This window comes from Podarcis filfolensis, assembly GCF_964270895.1.
Source record: "Podarcis filfolensis genome assembly, chromosome: 4".
NCBI classification, from domain to species: domain Eukaryota; kingdom Metazoa; phylum Chordata; class Lepidosauria; order Squamata; family Lacertidae; genus Podarcis; species Podarcis filfolensis.
In genome coordinates, this window is record NC_139607.1 from 97,012,778 (window position 1) to 97,035,587 (window position 22,810).

At 47.3% G+C, this 22,810-nt stretch overlaps 1 protein-coding gene and 1 long non-coding RNA gene across 5 annotated transcripts in view; one reads left to right on the top strand and one right to left on the bottom strand.

Moving 5' to 3' along the window:
• P2RY2 (purinergic receptor P2Y2) overlaps nt 1-1,473 on the top strand; it is a 51,494-nt gene extending 50,021 nt beyond the window's left edge. For 2 of the 4 annotated variants that reach the window (XM_083610048.1, XM_083610049.1), the window contains exon 3: nt 1,007-1,473. The gene's annotated coding sequence lies outside the window, so the exon portion shown is untranslated. Of the gene's footprint in view, nt 1-995 lie in introns of all 4 variants that reach the window. The other 2 variants (XM_083610047.1, XM_083610046.1) reach the window with 1 other exon arrangement.
• The window catches only part of LOC310760986, a 221,998-nt gene that overhangs the window by 28,493 nt on the left and 170,695 nt on the right, over nt 1-22,810 (bottom strand). The gene's annotated exons all lie outside the window — the stretch shown is intronic.

Here is a 22,810-nt window from a genome sequence, read left to right on the forward strand (position 1 = left end):
AGCATTTGAATGGGTTCCGCCGATAGGTCCCACCCCAATCTATGTATCAACATTGTAAACTCAGTCCAGTACTCACGAACCGATCGGCTCCCCTGTTTGCAAGCCATCAATTGTCTCCGTACCAGTCCCTGTTCAATCTCGCTGGAAAACATCAAATCCATGGCGCGAAAAAACTTCCTCGCGTCCTTCAGCATGTCACTATTCCCTGCCATCAGGGGCCTGACCCAGTCTCTCGCCCCTCCTTCGAGATGGCCAATCACAAACGCCACTCGCGATGCCTCATCGGGAAAGTCATTAAACTGCAGTTCAAGAGCATACTGCATCTCTGTCCTAAAGGCTTGGTAGTTCCTGGGGTCCCCCCCAAACTTCTGCACCATTCCTGGCATCTTTCTTGCTAGTGTAGCGCCTTTTGCCTTTTCTGCATCCTGCGCCCTCCTTTCTTCTAGCCTCGCCGTTTGCATTGCTAGCTGGAGTTCCAACATTCTGTACCTTACTTCCAGAGTTGGACCTTCTCCAGCTCCTCCTGCTCGTCCGGCTCCGGCTGGGTCACTCATGATGCCTCTCTGCACAAGCTGCTTTCAGGGACTGTCCGATTGCTGTGATGGGATGATGAGCTGCTTGTGCGTAAAATCCTGATCCCTCAGAGTTTGGCTAAGTTCCCAAACCTCTGTCTGTGATGGAGCTCCTTAAGCGTGGCTCCATCAATCGCTCGTTGAATCGGACAGTGGGCGTTTACGGAACTTCTTCCAGCATAAAAGCTCCTTAACGGAAACACGTCTTCTGGACTCTCGGCGTGACAGTTTCCGCCGAGAAGTGGGTGTTCCTACGGGAGGTCCTGAAACCCCCCCACTGTTCTCGCTTGAAGTATCTCTGAGCTCTCCCTCCGACTCACTTTCCCTTGGAACTCCACTTCTCCCCCTGCTGGTCCCCTCCTCCGCTGAGTGGTCTCTCTCACCCTCCATGAGCCCTTTCACCTCCTTCGTCTCAGATGACAGTTCCCTGACAGCGAGGTTAAATAAATTTATTATTATTAGCATTAACAAATATAGTGGGGGAAGGTTGTACAGGCGTGGCAGGGAGAGCCGCCCATGTAAGACGGATAGCTGGCCATTTTGCATAACTGAGTTTTGGACTAAGCTGGACGGAGGAGGTTCTGGGTTGCCATATTTCTTCTACTGGCCCTGCTCCTGTGCCCTTTGCACCTTCACGACTGGCAGGGATTTAGCCCGAGGAGACTCTCCTCCTGGCATGCAGGAGGAGAAAAATGCCGCCTTCTAAATTCCTGTGGGTCGTGCAACTACTTAAAAGGCATAGAAGAAACAAAGTTGGCAACAGCAGTAGGGTGGCAGGAGGGATGGAACTGTGCCCTAAAGCCCTGGACAATTCAGTTGACTGAAAATGTGACTGACGCTTTTTTTTTTTTTGCAAAAAAAAAAGAGAGAATAAAATCTCAGCTATTTTGGGAAACCCAAACGAAGGTGTTGTGGTGGCATCCAAGGGTGAAATCCAGGACCTATTCACCTGCATGGGGAAGAGTTGGTGTCCTCCTATAACTAGGAGGGATGCAGGTGGTGCTGTGGTCTAAACCACTGAGCCTCTTGGGCTTGCCGATCGGAAGGTCGGCGGTTCGAATCCCCGCGACGGGGTGAGCTCCCATTGCTCTGTCCCAGCTCCTGCCAACCTAGCAGTTCGAAAGCACACCAGTGAAAGTAGATAAATAGGTATCGCTGCAGTGGGAAGGTAAACAGTGTTTCCGTGCGCTCTGGTTTCTGTCACGGAGTCCCGTTGCGCCAGAAGCGGTTTAGTCCTGCTGGCCACATGACCCGGAAAGCTGTTTGTGGACAAATGCCGGGTCCCTCAGCCTGAAAGCGAGATGAGCGCTGCAACCCCATAGTCGCCTTTGACTGGACTTTTTTTAAAAAAATAATTTATTTAACATAATTATTACAAAATATAAGCAAAATGTTGCAAGTACATACATACATATATATTTCAGATAAGCACACGCATATAAAAAAAGAATCAAAGGGAAAAGAGGAAGAAAAAATAAAGAGGAGGAGGAGGAGGAGGAGGAGGAGGAGGAGGAGGAGGAGAAGAAGAAGAAGAAGAAGAAGAAGAAGAAGAAGAAGAAGAAGAAGAAGAAGAAAGATGGAAGAATTTCTTCCAAATTTATTCTACAAATATCTCAGTAATAAAATTTTGTTGATTGACTTCCATCACTTACACTGCACTTCCTATATACATTTTAAGCAAGATTGTATCTGTTATTCTGTATTTTCCCCCATACAATCTCACACAAATATTCTATAGTCGCCATAGTCGCCTTTGACTGGACTTAACTGTCACGGGGTCCTTGACCTTGACCTTGACCTTTACATAACTAGAGAAGTGCAGTCTCTGGGTCTTCGGGGGAATGTCTTCACTACACATTTAAACCAATTTAACTGTATTGGCTGCCATCCGAAGAACCCCACGGGACTGCAGTTCTCTGAAGCGTCCCTAGGATTCAGGCCGAAGCTTCTTGGAGCCCTCACAAAATGGCACCCCTTGCAGTGAGTGTTTGGGAAGCCTCGTGTGTAGCCCCTCTTTTAAATGGAACCATTAGGATCAGGGGGTTGGACTAGATGACCCTTGGTGTCCCTTCTGACTGTCCAGTTCTGTGATTCCTTCCTGTAGCCCTCTACTGCTCCAAAGCTCTGCAATGTGTATGTGAAAAAGAGGGGGGAGGGAATACTGCTGTTCCTGTTCTCACTCAACAGGCTTTCGCTGCAGTTGTGGGTTTTTTTGGGGGGGGTTGAGGAGAAACCATCACACAGACATAGCTGTCAACCGTCCCTTATTTGGCGGGAAACTCCCTTATCCCAGCGCTGTGTCCCGCTGCTGTCCCTTATTGATGATGTCCCTTAAATTTCCCGGCTTTCAAAGGAAGCAGCTCCTCTCCCTCCCTCCCTGCTGGCCAGGGAGGAGGGAGGCTCCAACTGTGTTGCTTGGCTGCGTTGCTCACCCAATAAGGAGTCTGAGAAGGACTGGGGGGTGGAGCTTCCATGCCTTGTGCTGATCAACTCGGCTGCGTTGCCTGGGGACTCGCCTTTGCTCAGCGCTTCCCAGCGGAGAGGTGACGGTGGTTTTCCTTGCTGCAGCCCCTTTGCTGGGTTGCTGCGCTGTGGGAACCACCGCTTGAGGCTTCGTTTGGCTTCTGGCTGGGCTTTCTGCCTTTGGCTCGGAGGGGCTCAGAAGTTGAACATACCTGTGCCTGGAAAATCCCTTATTTTGGCTGCTGATCCCCTATTTTCGAGGCTGCTGGTCCCTTATTTTCAAATCTGTAAGTTGACAGCTATGCACACAAATCTGGTCTGAGAAGACACGGCAGGACAGCACAGGAAACACAATGCAAAAACTGGACAACATCAGGCATCCTAGACAGCCCATTTACTGAGAGCATCCCTCCCGATTTGTCTTCACAAAGTTTGTGTGGACGTTATACGGCGTTTATTGAGCATTCATCCCTATTTGCTTGTACGGAGGTAGTACAACATCGTGCCAAATGATGTTTATTCCACACTTTTCTCCACTGTATTTTACCGTCACCTTCCTTTCCTTTTTTTTTGGGGGGGGAGCATCTAGAGCAGGGGTCAGCAAACTTTTTCAGCAGGGGGCCGGTCCACTGTCCCTCAGACCTTGTGGGGGGCCGGACTATATTGGGGGGGGGATGAATGAATTCCTATGCCCCACAAATAACCCAGAGATGCATTTTAAATAAAATTGCACATTCTACTCATGTAAAAACACCAGGCAGGACCCACAAATAACCCAGAGATGCATTTTAAATAAAAGGACACATTCTACTACTACTACTACTAATACTAATACTAATATTTATTATTTATACCCCGCCCATCTGGCTGAGTTTCCCCAGCCACTCTGGGCGGCTTCCAATCAAGTGTTAAAAACAATACAGCATCAAGTATTAAAAACTTCCCTAAACAGGGCTGCCTTCAGATGTCTTCTAAAAGTTTGGTAGTTGACATCTGGTGGGAGGGCATTCCACAGGGCAGGCACCACTACCAAGAATGCCCTCTGCCTGGTTCCCTGTAACCTCACTCCTCGCAGGGAGGGATCTGCCAGAACGCCCTCGGTGCTGGCTCTCAGTGTCCAGGCTGAAGGATGGGGGTGGAGATGCTCCTTCAGGTATACAGGATGTAAAAATGTACATTATGTACATTATACTCATGTAAAAACACACTGATTCCTGGACCGTCCGTGGGCCGGATTTAGAAGGTGATTGGGCCAGATCCGGCGCAATCGATTAATAGATCAATTTCAGGGGGATGCATTTCAAACCGGAGGCACGGCTGGCTATTCCGATCCATTGCAAGGAGAAAACTCGACCAAGCTACAAATCTTTGTGTAGGAACCTAAGTCCCTTAAAGACCCCCTGAGGATGTTTTGAACCTTAAAGACCTCTCTTGCAGGAGAACACAGGCCTCTTCTTAAGCAAAACAACAGATGCTCCTTTTGTTAGTGAGACCGATGGCACAGGGCCTCAAATACGCTATTAGCTGGGTTTGGCGTGGATGCAAACATCAAGTTCTTCCGCCCAATGCAACAGGGAGAGTTGAGGTTTCAACACATCCTGTCCGGGCTGGAATTTGCTGTGGAGGTGTGTGTGTGTGTGAAAATACACTGGGGAGAAAAACTGGCCGTCGCTTTTGCACGGCCCAAAATGAGGTACCCTGAGGAGGTGTCATGCTTTTAAGGCAACGACAGAGGCTGTATCTTACACAGGAACCAAGGAAGGAGGTGGGAACTTGCAGCCCCTACCCAACCCCAAATTGGCCTGTTGGGTCAGGAGGCCGGAGCCTGCCAACCGTCTCCATAGCAACCACAGCAGATCGTAACCGGAGCCCCCTGGCCTGCGCCCATCAAGCTTTCTCTTCTCCCATCCGCCTTTGCCGATTGGCTAGCCCGGCTCTGCTCCCTCCTCATTGGGTTAATGCCAGGATATATTTCAGAGGTTGTGTTGCTGTTTGTGCAGTCGGGTTTCTCTCCAAGGCAACTGTCACCCGAGGCGTGATGGATGCAACTTGCTGAGCCGGAGTTTGCAGATTTTCGTCGCTAATCTCCCTCTGTCTTTTTAAAGGATCGGCTGTCCTGGGTTGCTCTGTCTCGACAGCTCGGCAACGATGCAGTGCTGTTCAGAGGAGAAGAAGAAACGAACCATTTCCCGGGCGCCTCAATGTCCAGGATTTTATATGTCTTTGGAGAGTGTGTTTCAACAGAGGCAATATATAGGGTGCTATGTTTAGGGAAGCTTTTAATGTTTAATAGGTTATTGTATTTTAGTGTTTTGTTGGAAGCCGCCCAGAGTGGCTGGGGAAACCCAGCCAGATAGGCGGGGTATAAATAAATTATTATTATTATTATTATTATTATTATTATTATTATTATTATGCAAGCAAGGCCACATTCGTGCCAGGACTTTAAAGCACTAGATACCACTTTAAACAGTCATGGCTTCCCCCATAGAATCCTGGTAACTGTAATTTAAGGGTGCTGAGAGGTGTCTAGGAAACCTCCCTAGTCCTCTCAGAGAACTACAGTTTTCAGAATTCCCTGTGAAGAAGAGGCGTTGATTGTTAACCTAATATGGGGAATTTCACAGTTTCACTCCCCCCTCTCAGCCCCTAAATTCAGTTCTTCCTTTTTCCACAGCAGTTAACCTTTTTCTTTTTAAAGTCCACATGAAAACACCTCATTTTATCGTAAATGTCTCCAAACAGGCATTCGTTTCAATGCAAGTTTGCCAAATATACACAATTTTGCTACGCGATTTCCCTCCTAATAACGAATTCCTGTAGGTCATTCTAACTAGTACAGTATATGCATTATATGCAACGCAGACCAAAGCTGACCACTGAAATTCACACTTTTCTGAATTTTGCAGTGCGCTTCTGCAGCCAAGGAATGTGCACAAGAATGCATGCGCTAGGATAGTGTGTGCATAAAAATGCATGCATTAATGAAAATAACTTACAAAATATCTAATAGTAGGAAAGAACGCACCACATTGGGGGACATTGCTTTGCAAAAATGTACGTGAGGCGAAATCGCATACGGAAATTAGTCGGTTACGAGAAATTCACACTGAAATGCCGATGAATTTTCACGAGGGATTTGAAATCAAGCAAGCCGCAAACTTGTGGATATGTGGAGAATGGAACATAAGATAGGAAAAAGTCTGGTACACAGTCTGAGACCCTACCTGCTCGCAGACTGTCTCGCCAAAGTGGTGCATGCTCTAGTTATCTCCCACTTGGACTACTGCAATGCGCTCTCTGTGGGGCTACCTTTGAAGGTGACCCGGAAACTGCAACTAATCCAGAATGCAGCAGCTAGACTGCTGACTGGGAGTGGCTGCTGAGACCACATAACACTGGTCCTGAAAGATCTTCATTGGCTCCTAGTATGTTTCCAAGCACAATTCAAAGTGTTGGTGCTGACCTTGAAAGCCCTAAATGGCCTCGGCCCAGTAGACCTGAAGGAGCATCTCCACCTCCATCGTTCAGCCTGGACACTGAGGTCCAGCGCCGAGGGCCTTCTGGCAGTTCCCTCACTGCGAGAAGCCAAGTTACAGGGAACCAGGCACAGGGCCTTCTTGGTGGTGGCACCCGCCCTGTGGAACGCCCTCCCACCAGATGTCAAGGCAATAAACAACTATTTTACTTTTAAAAGACACCTGAAGGCGGCCCTGTTTAGGGAAGTTTTTAATGTCTGACGCTGTATTGTTTTTGATATTTGGTTGGAAGCCGCCCAGAGTGGCTGGGGAGACCCAGTCAGATGGGCGGGGTATAAATAAATTATTATTATTATTATTATTATTATTATTATTATTATTATTATTATACAAAAGTGAGAGACCAAAATGGACAATTCACTCCTCCCTAGTGTTTTGCCATATCACATGACAATGTGAGGAAGAGGCCGGCCTGTTCTGCCGTCCGGTCAAGACGATACGCCTCGAAGAATGTCACTCACCTAGAACATGCAGATGTTTCTCTGCTTACTGCTGCGCTCACTTGGCAAAGCTCCCAGAGGCACCTCTCTGGAGCTGACCTAGATTCATCTCTGCCCATAGGGAAGAGCCAGACACCATGTCACAATGTCTGGATGAAGCCTAGTTCCATTCCAACTCCGCCTCCTGGGACCTCTGCCAACGTCGAATTTCAGCCCATTCTAACGTTCCTCTGCCTTCTGACCATAGCTGTCAACTGTCCCTTATTTGGCAGGAAAATCCCTTATCCCAGCGCTGTGTCCCGCTGCTGTCCCTTATTGATGATGTCCCTTAAATTTCCTGGGTTTCAAAGGAAGCAGCTCCTCTCCCTCCCTCCCTGCCGGTCAGGGAGGAGGGAGGCTCCAACGTGTTGCTTGGCTGCATTGCTCACTCAATAAGGAGTCTAAGAACGACTGGGGTGTAAAACTTGCATGCCTTGTGCCGATCAAATCGGCCACGTTGCCTGGGGACTCGCCTTTGCTCAGCGCTTCCCAGCAGAGAGGTGACGGTGGTTTTCCTTGCTGCATCCCCTTTGCCGGGTTGCTGCGCTGTGGGAACCACCGCTTGAGGCTTCGTTTGGCTGCTGGCTGGGCTTTCTGCCTTTGGCTTGGAGGGGCTGCTGATCCCTTATTTTTGAGGCTGCTGGTCCCTTATTTTCAAATAGTTGACAGCTATGCTTCTGACCCAGTTGTCCATTCTGCACCTGAGCAGGCAGACAGCTGGTATTATACCAGATGGATTTACATATAAGGTAAACAAGCTATAGCAGTGATTCTCAACCTATGGGTCCCCAGATGTTGTTGGACTACAACTCCCATCATCCCTGAGCTCTGGCCTTGCTAGCTAAGGGTGATGGGAGTTGTAGTCCAACAACATCTGGGGACCCACAGATTGAGAAAGGCTGAGCTATAGCTTAGGGCCCCACTCTCTTGCCCCTCCCAAAAAAAGTAAAGGGAAAAAACCCTGGATGTCCATTTCCAAAATATAAGATAAAAAACAAATAAAATAAAACATACATGCAGCAACAGTGTTTTGTGTTGTGTAGTGTTGTGTTGTGATGTAAGTCATGGGCCCTGCCTGCTAGCCTGCTCCCTAAAACATCACTGGTTTGCTCCTTTTTATATATAGGGTGCCTACATTCTGCATGGACTGTTATGTGCAAATGGCTTGAGGTCCATAAATGACCATATAGCATATATTCAACACAAAAAACAGTGACAATTTGTTGTTGACAAAGGACAGCTGGACATATAAAGGGCCCCATTGCCTTCAGTAGCTGAGGGCCTCATCAAACCTAATCCAGCCCTGTGTATATAGTTAGGGTGGTCAGGTCAGGAGCACCCCAGAACCTGAGATTTCAGGGCCCAAGCCTGAGACAGTGATGTCACAGGGGGAGGGCATGTCATTTTGTGACATCATCAGGTGGTCCGCGACCAATGGCAACAGCTGGAAAGGTATCATCATCGTCTTCTGAGGTGTCCTACAATTGTGGGACACCTCAGCAGTGATTAATGAACTGATTATTTCTCAGCCAGCCCCACCCTTCGGGTGTCCTGATATGGGGCAGGAAGGACACCATCAGGCTCAGATTTTTTAATATGTTATTATTATTATTTATTGAATTTATATACCGCCCTATATCCAGAGGTCTCAGGGTGGTTCACAGAAAAGATCACAACATATATAAACAGAATAAAAACAACCCAATAACACACCCCTCCCGGAAAAGAGCCACATTTTAAAAGGGTATAGGATGTTGATCAGGTCAACCAAAGTCCTGGTTAAAAAGGAAGGTTTTTGCCAGGCGCCTAAGGTATATAATGAAGGCGCCGGGTGAATTTCCCTGGGGAGAGCATTCCAGAGACGGGGAGCCACTGCAGAGAAGGCCCTGTTCTCGTGTTGCCACCCTCCGGACCTCTCAAGGAGGAGGCACACAAAGGAGGGACTCAGAAGATGATCTCAAGGTCTGGGTAGGTTCATATGGAAAGAGAGCTTCCATTATCTGTCTTTGAAGAAAGAGATAGGATAGACGCTATAGCTAGATGTACAGTGGTACCTCGGTTTAAGAACAGCCCTGTTTACAAACTATTCGGTTTATGAACTCCGCAAAACTGGAAATAGTGTCTTGGTTTGCGAACTTTACCTCGGTCTAAGAATGAAATCAGAACGATGGAAGGGGACCGGCGGCGGGAGGCCTCATTAGGGAAAGCATGCCTTTGTTTAAGAACGGTTTCAGTTTAAGAACAGACTTATGGAACAGATTAAGTTCATAAACCGAGGTTCCGGAGGTCCGTTCTTAACCTGAAACTGTTCTTAATCTGAGGTACCACTTTAGCAAATGGGGTGATTTCTGTTCTCATCCTGAAGCAAAGTTCTTAACCGAAGGTACTATATCTGGGTTAGCAGAGTCTGTAACCTGAAGTGTCTGTAACCCGAGGTACCACTGTAACTTTAAAAATCTAAAACAGTTGCAAAAGTAAGATGAGTTTTGAAGTGATACAAAACGGGCGTCTTGGGCAAAGACCTATTCATCCAACTCAGAATGTTCATGGGTATATTTAGGTATACAGTGGATGCTCGGGTTGCGAACGTGATCCGTGCGGGATGCACGTTCGCAAACAGCAGTGTTCGCAACCCGCAGCGCCGCGTCTGCGCACGCGTAGGTAGCGATTCGGTGCTTCTGTGCATGTGCAAAGCACGATTTAGCGCTTCTGCGCATGCGCAAGTGCCGAAACCCAGAAGTACCCCATTCTGGTACTTCCGGGTTCAGCACGGTGCGCAACGCAAAATCGCGCAACCCGAAGTGTCTGTAACTCGAGGTATGACTGTATTCTTAAATTTAGGGTGTTGCAACACAGGCTCGCCACTTGGTGGCAGCACCAAAAAGCGACAAAACCATTCCGGCGGAAAATGAAAAGCAAATAACAGAAAGTGTCTCACAACACCGAGTTTCTTTTTTCGATGTTCAAAGACAAATTTGGACAAATCTTCTGTATAAAACAACTTTTTTTCTTTCTGCAATAAACTGTTTTATGAGTGCACCAAATTGCCTCAAATTGCAGCCAGCACCAGGTTCCCTGGAACTGATTTCACGGAGAATTCTATCATAGAACCATAGGATCGTAGAACTGGTGGGACCCTCAAAAGTAATCTAGTCCAACCCCGTACAATGCAGAAATCTGACCACGCAGACCCCTATACAATTTGAAACCATTACAGACCCTGCTTCCACCATTGCCAGAAAGCCCCCTTTTCCCCAAGTTTCGGTGAAAGATTGGCAGAATAGCAGCGCCGTCAGACGTAAAGTCCTACTTTATCTCCAGGGTTTGCCCAGAATTATTATAAATAAATAATAATAAATTTTTATTTATACCCCGCCCTTCCCGGTTCAGAAAACCGGGCTCAGGGCGGCTAACAACAAATTTAAAACACTTAATTGATGCAACAAAAAACAGCAAAAAATACAGTGTAAAACGTGAATAACAATAAATTCAGAATTCAAAAATTAATTTAGGGGAAGGAAATCCATCCAATAAACATTAGATGATCCCCAGGGCTAGCTGGCTAAATTTGTCCTATTTGGGCCAGCGAGGAGACCAGGGGAGAGTTAGCTGTGGGATCCCAGAGTGGGTGAGCTTCATAAAAAGGGGAGGGGAGGGGAATAAAAGATCAGGCTAAGTTCAAATTGAAAGCCAGGTGGAATAGCTCTGTCTTACAGGCCCTGTGGAAGGAAGTGAAATCCTGAAGGGCCCTGGTTACATGGGACAGAGCGTTCCACCAGGTTGGAGCCATCACTGAGAAGGCCCTGGCCCTGGTAGAGGATAGTCTGACTTCCTTAGGGCCCGGGACTTCTAAACTATTCATGGACCTTAAGGTCCTCTGCAGGGCAGACCAGGAGAGGCGGTCCCGTAAATACGAAGGCCTTAAGCCACAAAGTGCTTCAAAACCAGCACCTTAAATCTGACCCTGTACTCCACTGGGAGCCAGTGCAGCTGGGAAAGCACTGGGTGAATATGCTCCCATGGCAGAGACCACATGAGGAGCCTCACTGCAGCATTCTGCACCCGCTGGAGTTTCTGGGACAGCTTCAAGGGCAGCCCCACGTAGAGCGAGTTACAGTAGTCAAGTCTCCAACAGCAGAAGAATGCTTGTGGAGGAGCAACTTAGCAGTGGGGCAGAGCAGAGGGGCACCCCCAAACCAGCACGATAATGATAATGATGATAATGATAATGATAATGATAATGATAATGATAATGATAATGATAATGATAATGATAATGATTTATTATTTACACCCCACCCATCTGGCTGGGTTTCCCCAGCCACTCTGGGCGGCTTCCAACAGAACACTAAAGTACAATAACCTATTAAACATTAAAAGCTTCCCTAAACAGGGCTGCCTTCAGATGTCTTCTAAAAGTTTGGTAGTTATTTTTCTCTTTGACATCTGATGGGAGGGTGTTCCACAGGGTGGGTGCCACTACCGAGAAGGCCCTCTGCCTGGTTCCCTGTAACTTGGCTTCTCGCAGGGAGGGAACCGCCAGAAGGCCCTCGGCACTGGACCTCAGTGTCCGGGCAGAACGATGGGGGTGGAGATGCTCCTTCAGGTCTACTGGGCCTTTGAGGCCATTTAGGGCTTTAAAGGTCAGCACCAACACTTTGAATTGTGCTCAGAAACGTACGGGAGCCAATGTAGGTCTTTCAAGACCGGTGTTATATGGTCTCGGCAGCCGCTCCCAGTCACCAGTCTAGCTGCCGCATTCTGGATTAGTTGTAGTTTCTGGGTCACCTTCAAAGGTAGCCCCACGTAGAGCGCATTGCAGTAGTCCAAGCGAGATATAACCAGAGCATGCACCACTCTGGCGAGACAGTCTGCGGGCAGGGAGGGTCTCATCCTGCGTACCAGATGGAGCTGGTAAACAGCTGCCCTGGACGCAGAGTTGACCTGCGCCTCCATGGACAGCTGTGAGTCCAAAATGACTCCCAGGCTGTGCACCTGGTCCTTGGGGGGCACAGTTACCCCATTCAGGACCAGGGAGTCCCCCACCCCCGCCCACCCCCTGTCCCCCGAGAACAGTACTTCTGTCTTGTCAGGATTCAACCTCAATCTGTTAGCCGTGATCTTAATCATGGTCTGAGTTTGCAATGATGCCGAAATCTAGGTTTGTAAAGGAGCCGAGAGGAAGTTGAGCAGGACACGGTGGTGCGTACTTTTGTGAATGAAGCCTCTCTGAGTCGCTTGCGGCTGTTCTCTAATGTTGGTTTTGGACGGCCTCGCTTGTTAGCTCACAGCGAGTCCCCGGGGCATGAAACCAAGATCCCACATGCAGTCCAGATGTTGAAGGAGCACGCGGGGAGTTTAGACTGGAAGGCGCAGGAGTGTCTTAGCGGCAGAATGGATGCCCAGCGAAGTCCCAGCTTCGGTCCTTGGCATTGCCAGCTAAAGCCTCAGGTGGTCTCAGCCACTGCCTGAAAAAAAAGTAGTTTTTATTCATAATTTCAACAACATATCATTATCACAACATATCATCTTCATCATTCCCCCCCCCCCCCAGTTATTCCCCTCCTCCAAAAAACCCTCCCTCCCCCCCCCGGACTTCCCTCAACTCCTCTCTCTGATTTTTCAACACATGTTGTTCTCTGCATATTATAAAATTGTAAAGATCCTTAAATGATCTACCTATTATGCTAACAGTCAATAAATTTGTGGTATGTTTATTCAAAACCTGCCAAGTAGTCCAGTTCATTTTGTTGTTTTTTTAAGTAGTTTGTAAAAAGTTCCCATTCTTCTTTAAAGTCACAGTTGTCCTTGTCTCTGAGCTTGTATGTCAATTTCACCCATTCTGCATAATCCATCAATTTCTCTTGCCACTGTTCTTTTGTCGGGATTTCCTCGTTCTTCCATCCTTGCGCTATTAAGTCTCTTGCCGCCGTTGTCGTGTACATAAAGAAATTCTTTATTTTCCTTGGCAGGTCTTTTCCTACAATCCCTAACAAAAATGCCTCTGGTTGTTTTGTTTTGTCTTACAAATGTTAGTTTATTGCCTGAAATCTTAAAGCAGGCTTCCCCAACCCGGCGCCCTCCAAATGCTTTGGACTACAGCTGCCGTCAGCTCCAGCCAGCCGTTTTCCCTCCCTCTTTCATCATACCCATGGACAATGAATCTGAATCTTGGAAGATTCAGGAAAGACATAAGAAAGTGCTTCTAAATGTGGCACATAGTTAACCTGTGGAACTCCCTGCCACAGGAGACAGTGATGACCACCAATGTTGATGGCTTTAAGAGAGGATTAGATAAATTCATGGAGGGTTATTGATGGCTACTAGTCATGATGGCTGCGCGTTGTCTCCATGGTTGGAGGCAGTGATGCTCCCCAATGCCGGTCGCAGGAGGGGCGAGGACTCTTGCGCACGGATCCTGCTTGCCAGTTTCGCATTGGGGCATTTGGCTGGCCACTGTGAGAACAGTGCCATCTTCAAATATCTCAGGGGTTATTACGTGGAGGATGGAACAAGCTTGTTTTCTGCTGGTCTGGAGGGTAGGACTTGAACTCATGGCTTCAAGGGACAAGAAAGGAGATTCTGACTAAACTAAACTTCTTTCTTCCTTGGTGATTACTCGTGGCCGAGTAAGATGGTCTTCCATAAATGCAATCTTAGCGGGGAGTCCGTAAGTGACTGTGGAGGCCAATTCTGGACCCACACGTCCTTCCACAGTGGGGACATAAGTGCAAAAGACCAGGGACTCAGGGTTCCTGGGCGACACCCTCAACAACACCTCTGGCCCAAGCCCCAGCACGTTCAAACTCCATGGTCCCTGGCACACAGATAACAGTATTACGGCTTCCCCTTTGCACCTCAGCTAGGAACACAAAGAGGCAGAGCAGGCAGTGGCGGCTGTTGCTTCCCTTTTCTTTGACGGTGACAAATATACTGTTCAGGGTGTGTGTGTGTTTGTTAGATACAGCCCTGATGATGTCAGGCCAAGATAGGGCCAGATTCAGGTTTGATGAGGTCCTAAGCTAATGAAGGTAATGGGGCCCTTTATATGTCCAGCTGTCCTTTGTCAACAACAAATTGTCACTGTTTTTTTTTTTTGTGTGTGTGTTGAATATATGCTAGATGGACATTTATGGACCTAATAGGTATCTCAAGCCATTTGCACATGCAGAATGTAAAGGTAAAGGTAAAGGGACCCCTGAGCATTAGATCCAGTCGTGGCTGACTCTGGGGTTGCGGCGCTCATCTCGCTTTATTGCCTGAGGGAGCCGGCGTACAGCTTCCGGGTCATGTGGCCAGCATGACTAAGCCGCTTCTGGCGAACCAGAGCAGCACACGGAAACACCGTTTACCTTCCCGCCGGAGCGGTACCTATTTATCTACTTGCACTTTGATGTGCTTTTGAACTGCTAGGTTGGCAGGAGCAGGGACCGAGCAATGGGAGCTCACCCTGTTGCGGGGATTCGAACCGCCAACCTTCTGATCGGCAAGTCCTAGGCTCTGTGGTTTAACCCACAGCACCACCCACGTTCCTATGAAGAATGTAGGCATCCTATATATAGAAATGAGCAAAGCAGTGATATTTTAGGGAACAGGCTATCAGGCGGGGCCCATGACTTACATCATAGGAGCCTATACAACACAAAACACTGTTGCTGTATGTAAGTTTTAGTTTATTTGTTTTTTATCTTATATTTTGGAAATGTACATCCAGGTTTCTTTTTCCTTTAATTTTTTTGGGGGGCCCCAAGAAAGTGGGGCCCTAAGCTATAGCTTGTTTAGCTTATACGTAAATCTGGCACTGGGCCAAGATGTCGCCCTCACAATGCATGGTACCAGCACAGACTTTGAACCAGGCTGGTTTATGGCAGATTCTGATGGGGGAGAGGAGATCATTGTGGGTGGGTTTATGGCATACATTGGTACCTCAGGTAAAGAAATTAATTCGTTCTGGAGGTCCGTTCTTAACCTGAAACTGTTCTTAACCTGAAGCACCACTTTAGCTAATGGGGCCTCCTGCTGGAGCACGATTTCTGTTCTCATCCTGAAGCAAAGTTCTTAACCCGAGGTACTATTTCTGGGTTAGCGGAGTCTGTAACCTGAAGTGTCTGTAACCTGAAGCTTATGTAACCCAAGGTACCACTGTATATCCAGCTATAACAACTCAGAACAAACATAAGCCATAAGAAGAGCCCTGCAGGATCAGGCCCATGGCACATAATCCTTCATCTTCTTCTCACAATGGCTAACCGGACACAGTGTGGCCAATCAGCATTTTAATGCGGATTTAACCTAATTTACATATTTTTGTATGCAATTTGGGCTAATCTACACATATTTTTTTTTTGCAAAGCGCTTTCCCCTAATATAATGTACTTTGGGATGTTTACCTGCACTCCTTACCCTGCTGTATGCAATTTTGTGCACATCACTGGGCTGGAGAACTGCATTGCAAAATTCAGAGATGTGTGAATTTTGAAGAATGGCCACGGTTCGATTCGTGTATTGTTTAAAAACGTGAGAATTAGGGAGGTTAGCCTTGAGAAGTGAGCCGAATCAAATGACTCACCCATCGCTAGCGGCATGCGGAAGCTCCAGCTTTATTCCTCAGCTACCCCAGGTAGGGCTGGGAGAGATCCCAGCCCGAAAATTCCTGGAGAACTACTGCCAGTCTGTGTAGACATTATTGAAGTAGATGGACTAAGGTTCTGAGTAAGCAAAGGGAAAGGGAAAGGGACCCCTGACCATTAGGTCCAGTCATGGCCGACTCTGGGGTTGCGGCGCTCATCTCGCTTCATTGGCCGAGGGAGCCGGTGTACAGCTTCCGGGTCATGTGGCCAGGATGACTAAGCTGCTTCTGGCGAACCAGAGCAGCACACAGAAACACCGTTTACCTTCCTGCCGGAGCGGTACCTATTTATCTACTTGCACTTTGATGTGCTTTTGAACTGCTAGGTTGGCAGGAGCAGGGACCGAGCAACGGGAGCTCACCCCGTTGCGGGGATTCGAACCGCCGACCTTCTGATCGGTAAGTTTAACCCACAGCGCCACCCGCATCCCTCTGAGTCAGTAGAAGGCAACTTTCTCTGTTGCTATGTTTGCTTTCACATAACATCTAGGGTGGACAGGAGCTTCTGAACATCACCAGATCTTGTGAAAACAAATTTCATAAATTGGCTATTACGCATCGTATGAAGAACTGCTTCTGTCTGCCTGCATATAACCAAGTGCCAATATATTTCCTGGCCTGTACAGGCAGTCCCAGGAACTGCTGCGGATTGTACCTGCAACTGCACATTTCCAGGCGCAATGCTTGTTTGCACAAGTGTTTGCCCCAGGAAAACGGGCTGTGCTTTTCTGGAGAAAGAAAGAAAGAAGAAAAACCCAGATTGCGTCAACCAGCCCTTGGTCTCTGCAGAAATAGCTCCCAAACCTCCAACCCCAAGAAAAAACACTGATTCTTTGAAGTTAGCCCTCTCTCCTTTCATCCCATCCCCTTCGGGGCAGGGGAAAAAAGAGAGAAAATTGAGCCTCTCCAGACACAGAGCCTGATTCTGCTTGAGCAACAAGCGCAGCCACATCCCGTCAGATAACCACAGCCTTGGCAGCATGGCCGTGGCTGCGTTGTATCAAAAGTTTTCTCTCCTTCCTTGCGGCAGCTGAAGAATGAGAGGCTCAGCTGCGCCGTTCAGAAATTAGAGTGGAGAAGATGTGTGGTCCTGTTGCCGTTCACCACAAGCCTTGTCCCCCCGGGAAAGGCCCTGGGGTGGGGCGGGAAGAGCCTCGGCACGCCCTGCGTTTGACCTCCTGCCCCAGTGATGTGTCACCTAGCGGCATGTTTGGGCTCAGCTCTGTGATACCTGATCCCGTTCCTAGAGCAATAATCCGCCAATGAATTTGGGATATGGAACTGCAATGCCAGGTGAGCAAGATGAATAAACACCCAGGAGACTCTTGAGAGTCCCATGGACAGCAAGAAGATCAGACCTATCCATTCTGAAGGAAATCAGCCCTGAGTGCTCACTGGAAGGACGGATCCTGAAGCTGAGGCTCCAATACTTTGGCCACCTCATGAGAAGAGAAGACTCCCTGGAAAAGACCCTGATGTTGGGAAAGATGGAAAGATGGGGTCATGAAGAGTCAGACACGACTAAAGAAGAAATGAAAGATAATGGGAGAGGATTTACCCCAGCAAATTATTTGTCAAAATTTGTTGTTGTTTAGTTGATTAGTCGTGTCTGACTCTTCATGACCCCATGGACCAGAGCACACCAGGCACTCCAGTCTTCCACTGCCTCCCGCAGTTTGGTCAAACTCATGCTGGTAGCTTCGAGAACACTGTCCAACCACCTCGTCCTCTGTCGTCCCCTTCTCCTTGTGCCCTCCATCTTTCCCAACATCAGGGTCTTTTCCAGGGAGTCTTCTCTTGTCATGAGGTGGCCAAAGTATTGGAGCCTCAGCTTCAGGATCTGTCCTTCCAGTGAGCACTCAGGGCTGATTTCCTTCAGAATGGATAGGTTTGATCTTCTTGCAGTCTCCTCAAGAGTCTCCTCCAGCACCAGAATTCAGAAGCATCAATTCTTCGGCGATCAGCCTTCTTTATGGTCCAGCTTTCACTTCCATACATCACTACTGGGAAAACCATAGCTTGAACTATACAGACCTTTGTTGGCAAGGTGATGTCTCTGCTCTTCAAGATGCTGTCTAGGTTTGTCATTGCATTTGTCAAAATTACAAATACCTATATACAGACGGTCATTTACCCTCGCTAGATTCAAGGTGCTGCCATCTGCCTTACTGCAGGGCAGATTCGAGGGTAAACCATACACAGAACGAATCTGCCCTGCGGCTTAATGGAGGTAGAAACTGTCTCTCATGACTTGTTACGCTGCCGTTTCTACGGGGATATATGCTCGGTATTTATCACCCTGCTATGCAAAAATCTCCAAATGAGTCCGAACTTCAATGTCTAAAATCCCTGGTAGAGGACAGGGATCCTGAGATCACATTAATGGTAGCCAAATTCTGTGCAATTGCCATAAAACGTAGGGAACAAGCTGTGCTATCATAATGATTAAGGTTTTAAACGATAATTTTAGGTTATATGTTAGTGACTAAGTTTTAATTTATATATATATATTAACTGTTGCTATATCTGTATTGTCCCTGTTATACCTAATTGCAAATTCAAATGTATCCCTATCGCGTTTTATGACTTCCTTGATATTGTATGTGGGCTGGAACTGGTCTGTGACCGAAATAATAAAATTCAATTTCTGATCCCGTTCTGAAGATCGTAAGGACGCAAGAATCGCCTCTCTGGATCAGACGGGAGGTGCTTGCAGGATTCCGTCGCCAGCAGAGAGCAGCAAGATGCTTCCTGAACATAAGAAGGGCCTCCTGGATCAGGCCAGCGATTCATATACTCCAGCATCCTGTTCCCACAGCAGTCAGGCAGATGCTGCAATGGGATGCCCTGCAAGCAGGATTCTAATACAAGAGCATCTGTCCCCTCTTGTGGTCTCCAGCAACTGGCTTTCACAAGCATTGCTTCCTCCAACTGTGGAGGCAGAGGATAGTCGTCATGGCTGGTAGATCACTCCATGGGAGTGAGTGCTGTGGGATGTAATCCACTGGGAGCAGTCAAACACAACATTCCTTGATTTCCTAGAGTGGGCATGCAAAGGGGATGTTTGGTCCAGCCAGTCGAAACTTCCTTGTTCCTCCCTGGGCTGGAGCATCCTTCCTTTTGCATGTGACTAGAAGTGGGTGTGACCTTACCTGTCCAGCTAACAAAAGGACAAGGCAGTCAGCCCTCCTCCCTCTCTTTGACTTCCTCCGTCGTTGGACCAGCAGCTTTTTAGCCCTAGATGCTCTGTTGGCTTTCAGCCAAAAGAGGACAAAGGGACTGTCCACATATGAGATAGACCCACATGTATATATTTTGTAACTAAGTCTGCCTTCAGGGATCCAACTGTGAACTGACGGTGTGAGTAAACTTCTTTTATATACTTTACACAAGATTATGGTGTGTTAATTCTTTTAAGAGGGCTATAAAGGGGGACTTACCAGGAATCTAATATTGAGAGGCTTGAACAAGCCTGCAACCAGCTATCTGCTGTGCGTTTAAAAGGGGAATGTAAAACTCTGCAAAGTTACAGAACTTCCTAGCACAAGTTAAAAAGGTAAAGGGACCCCTGACCATTAGGTCCAGTCGTGGCCGACTCTGGGGTTGCGGCGCTCATCTCGCTTTATTGGCCAAGGGAGCCGGAGTACAGCTTCTGGGTCATGTGGCCGGCATGACTAAGCCGCTTCTGGCGAACCAGAGCAGCGCATGGAAACGCCATTTACCTTCCCGCCAGAGTGGTACCTATTTATCTACTTGCACTTTGACGTGCTTTCGAACTGCTAGGTTGGCAGGAGCAGGGACTGGGGAACGGGAGCTCACCCCATCGCGGGGATTCGAACCGCCGACCTTCTGATCGGCAAGTCCTAGGCTCTGTGGTTTAACCCACAGCGCCACCCGCGTCCCTAGCGCAAGTTAGGAAGGATATTAATAAACAATATATCCTCTCCTACCTCCCTGAACATTCCCACAGTTCCAAAGTTCAGGAGATTGTTGTTGCATTTATATATCACCTTTTCTTCCAAGGAGCTCGAGGTGGTGTACATGGTCTCCTCCTTCCCATTACATCCTCACAACAACCCTACGAGGTAGGTCAAGAGTCTGTGACTGGCCCAAGGTCACCTGGTGAGCTTCAAGTTCGGCCAGGCCATAGTCCAGTGCTCTAACCATTACGCCACGCTGCCTCCCATGGCTGCACACCCCACAGAGAGTCCACAGCCACACTCCGAAGAAGAATCCAAAAATGCAGGCAACTGTATCAGCTATGGGGGACACTTGGCCCTCCAGTTGTTACTGAACAACAACTCCCAGCGACCATGGCTAGAGATTTCACTTGAGGAGCCCAAGATTATCAGCAAGCTCTGCTCTATAGGCTTGCCTGGGAGAGAGTCAAAGTTAAATTTCAGAGAGAGAGAGAGAAGAGAGAGAGAGAGAGAGAGAGAGAGAGAGAGAGAGAGAATATTTTAAGAGCATTTCTTGTGGTTCCTTTGGAATAACCACATAATAACTAGATGTATCCTAGATGTTCCTTCACTAGCTGTAATTGTCTCAAGGACGGCGGACATTAGGGCCAAGCTGCATTCTTTCTCAGAGCTCCCAGCCTAATTTTCTTTTTGCAAAAGCGGCCTAATTTGGATGTGCAGAGGAGATGTGATGCTCTGCGTCCTCTGCTGCAGCTCCTGATCTCTCCCACCTTGTCCCCGCACTCCCGGAGCTGCTATTAGCTGAGGAGCAGAACATCTGGGGCAGGCCTAGGCAAACTCCGGCCCTCCAGATGTTTGGGACTACAATTCCCATCATCCCTAGCTAACAGAACCAGGGGTCAGGGGGAGATTATTTTTTCATCTGGTGCTGAGGTGTCTTCAGAGCAATCCATTATAATCTTTTTTAAAAAAATAAATATTTTTTATTAGATTTTCCATTAAAAAAAACATTTTTATAAAATTATACATCCATTTTTAACTTAAACCCTTTTTTCCAGAACTTCCCTCAGCTTGTCTGATAATTTTCCGTTTATTTTTTATCCTCGTCTCACATTTCCCAATATTATATTGCAATCCATTATAATCTATTGCTGCCTAACAGGGTGGTCCCACACACACACACACACATGAACTTGTTAATCTGCCCGTACTTGGCTACCCTAACTTGGCAGACAGACAGAGAGAAGACCCGAAATGCAGGCTAAAACTGTATCAATACAAGTGAAATGCTTCTGGGAGATGATATATAATGAGATGAAAAAAATGTTGAAATATACATTCATAAAGAAACCAGAAGCATTTTTACTGGGCATTGTGGGGAGTGATATAAATCGAAAGGAATGTAAGCTCTTTTTATATGCAATAACAGCAGCAAGAATATTACTGGCCCAAAAATGGAAGCAGGAAGAATTACCGACAATTGAAGAATGGAGAATGAAATTAATGGACTATGCAGAACTAGATAAACTAACAGGAAGGATTCGAAACCGGCGGGACCATAAATTCATGGAAGACTGGAGTAAATTTAGGGGCTACTTGAAAAGTATTTGTGAAGATCAGACGATGTTTGTAGGTTTGCAAGAAGTTTTGTGAGGCGTATTATTGGAAGTATTGCAAAAATGGAGAAGGGGAAGCATGATTTGTTAAGAGATGTAAAGGCAATATAAAGTTAAGAAATGCATAAGAAGTGGTTAAAACGGTGGATCATCAGAGGTGCTGATGGAAGTCTCAAAAGATTGTATCAGTGATAAGTTGTGTGGTACATTTTATAATTTATATGTTAAAATCAATTAAAAAAATTAAAAAACTGTATCAATACAGGACATAGCCTTTTACACTGAAATACGGGACAATCCTGTATTATACAGGACAGGTGGCAACCCTATGACTGTAGAGGCAGAGAACAGCCATTGGGGCTGGTAGCCTTGTCCTCCATGAATTGGTCTAATCTACTGTTGAAGCCACTCAAGTTACTGGCCATCATTGCCCGCTTCCGAAGAGAGTTCTGTCGTTAAGCTAGGCACTGTGTGAACTTTCTTTAATGTGCCCTGTGTGGAAATGTTGTGGAAAGTAGGAGAGGATATGTAGACTAAATATTATCTTTCCTTGGAAGCAAGTTGATGGATTTGTTAGAATCATATAAGTTGAACAATCCTGTCTGGCTTGTCTAGATTGGATTGTTCCTGGTAAATTTCCCCTTTAGTTCCCTCTTAAAAACAGTAATGACACAACAGTCTTCTTTAAGAGTAACGGTGCAGTTTACTTACATTCAGTTCACAGTCGTGTCCCAGAGACAGGCTTTATCTTGCAGTTACAGGCTGTTGTTTAGTCGTTTAGTCATGTCCGACTCTTCATGACCCCCTGGACCAGAGCACACCAGGCCCTCCTGTCTTCCACTGCCTCCCACAGTTTGGTCAAACTCATGCTGGTAGCTTCGAGAACACTGTCCCACCATCTCGTCCTCTGTCGTCCCCTTCTCCTTGTGCCCTCCATCTTTCCCAACATCAGGGTCTTTTCCAGGGAGTCTTCTCTTCTCATGAGGTGGCCAAAATCTTGGAGCCTCAGCTTCAGGATCTGTCCTTCCAGTGAGCACTCAGGGCTGATTTCCTTAAGAATGGAGAGGTTTGATCTTCTTGCAGTCCATGGGACTCTCAAGAGTCTCCTCCAGCACCATAATTCAAAAGCAAGGTACGTTTGTAGATAAGAGAAGTCTGAGCTAGGCCTCAGAGTTTCTACCTTGTGGCTTCCATCCTCTGTAAGGATGAGCCATGTGCGGTTGGCTAAGAGCCAGCAGCAGAGGCCAAAAGGGCAAAAAGGAGGCAAAGAGGAAGATGGCTGTGTGACTGGCCCTTTTATAGGGTCTGCTAGGGTGCCCCCCATCTACCTGGTCACACACAGGGGGCGGATGCTCCAGACCAGGTGTGACAGGAAGTCCTCCCTGTCCGGAGCAACATTCCCCTGCGTGTCCACTCTAGGAAACAGGAAATGTTGTATTTGACTGCTACAGTGATGATACTTCCCACATCCTGAATCTTCCAACATCCGGCCTCGTGGAATGTCCACAAGTTCTTGCATTACGATGGCCAAAGAAGAACATCCTTTTCTCTATCCACCATGCTATTTATAGTTTTATTAACTTTATTAAAGA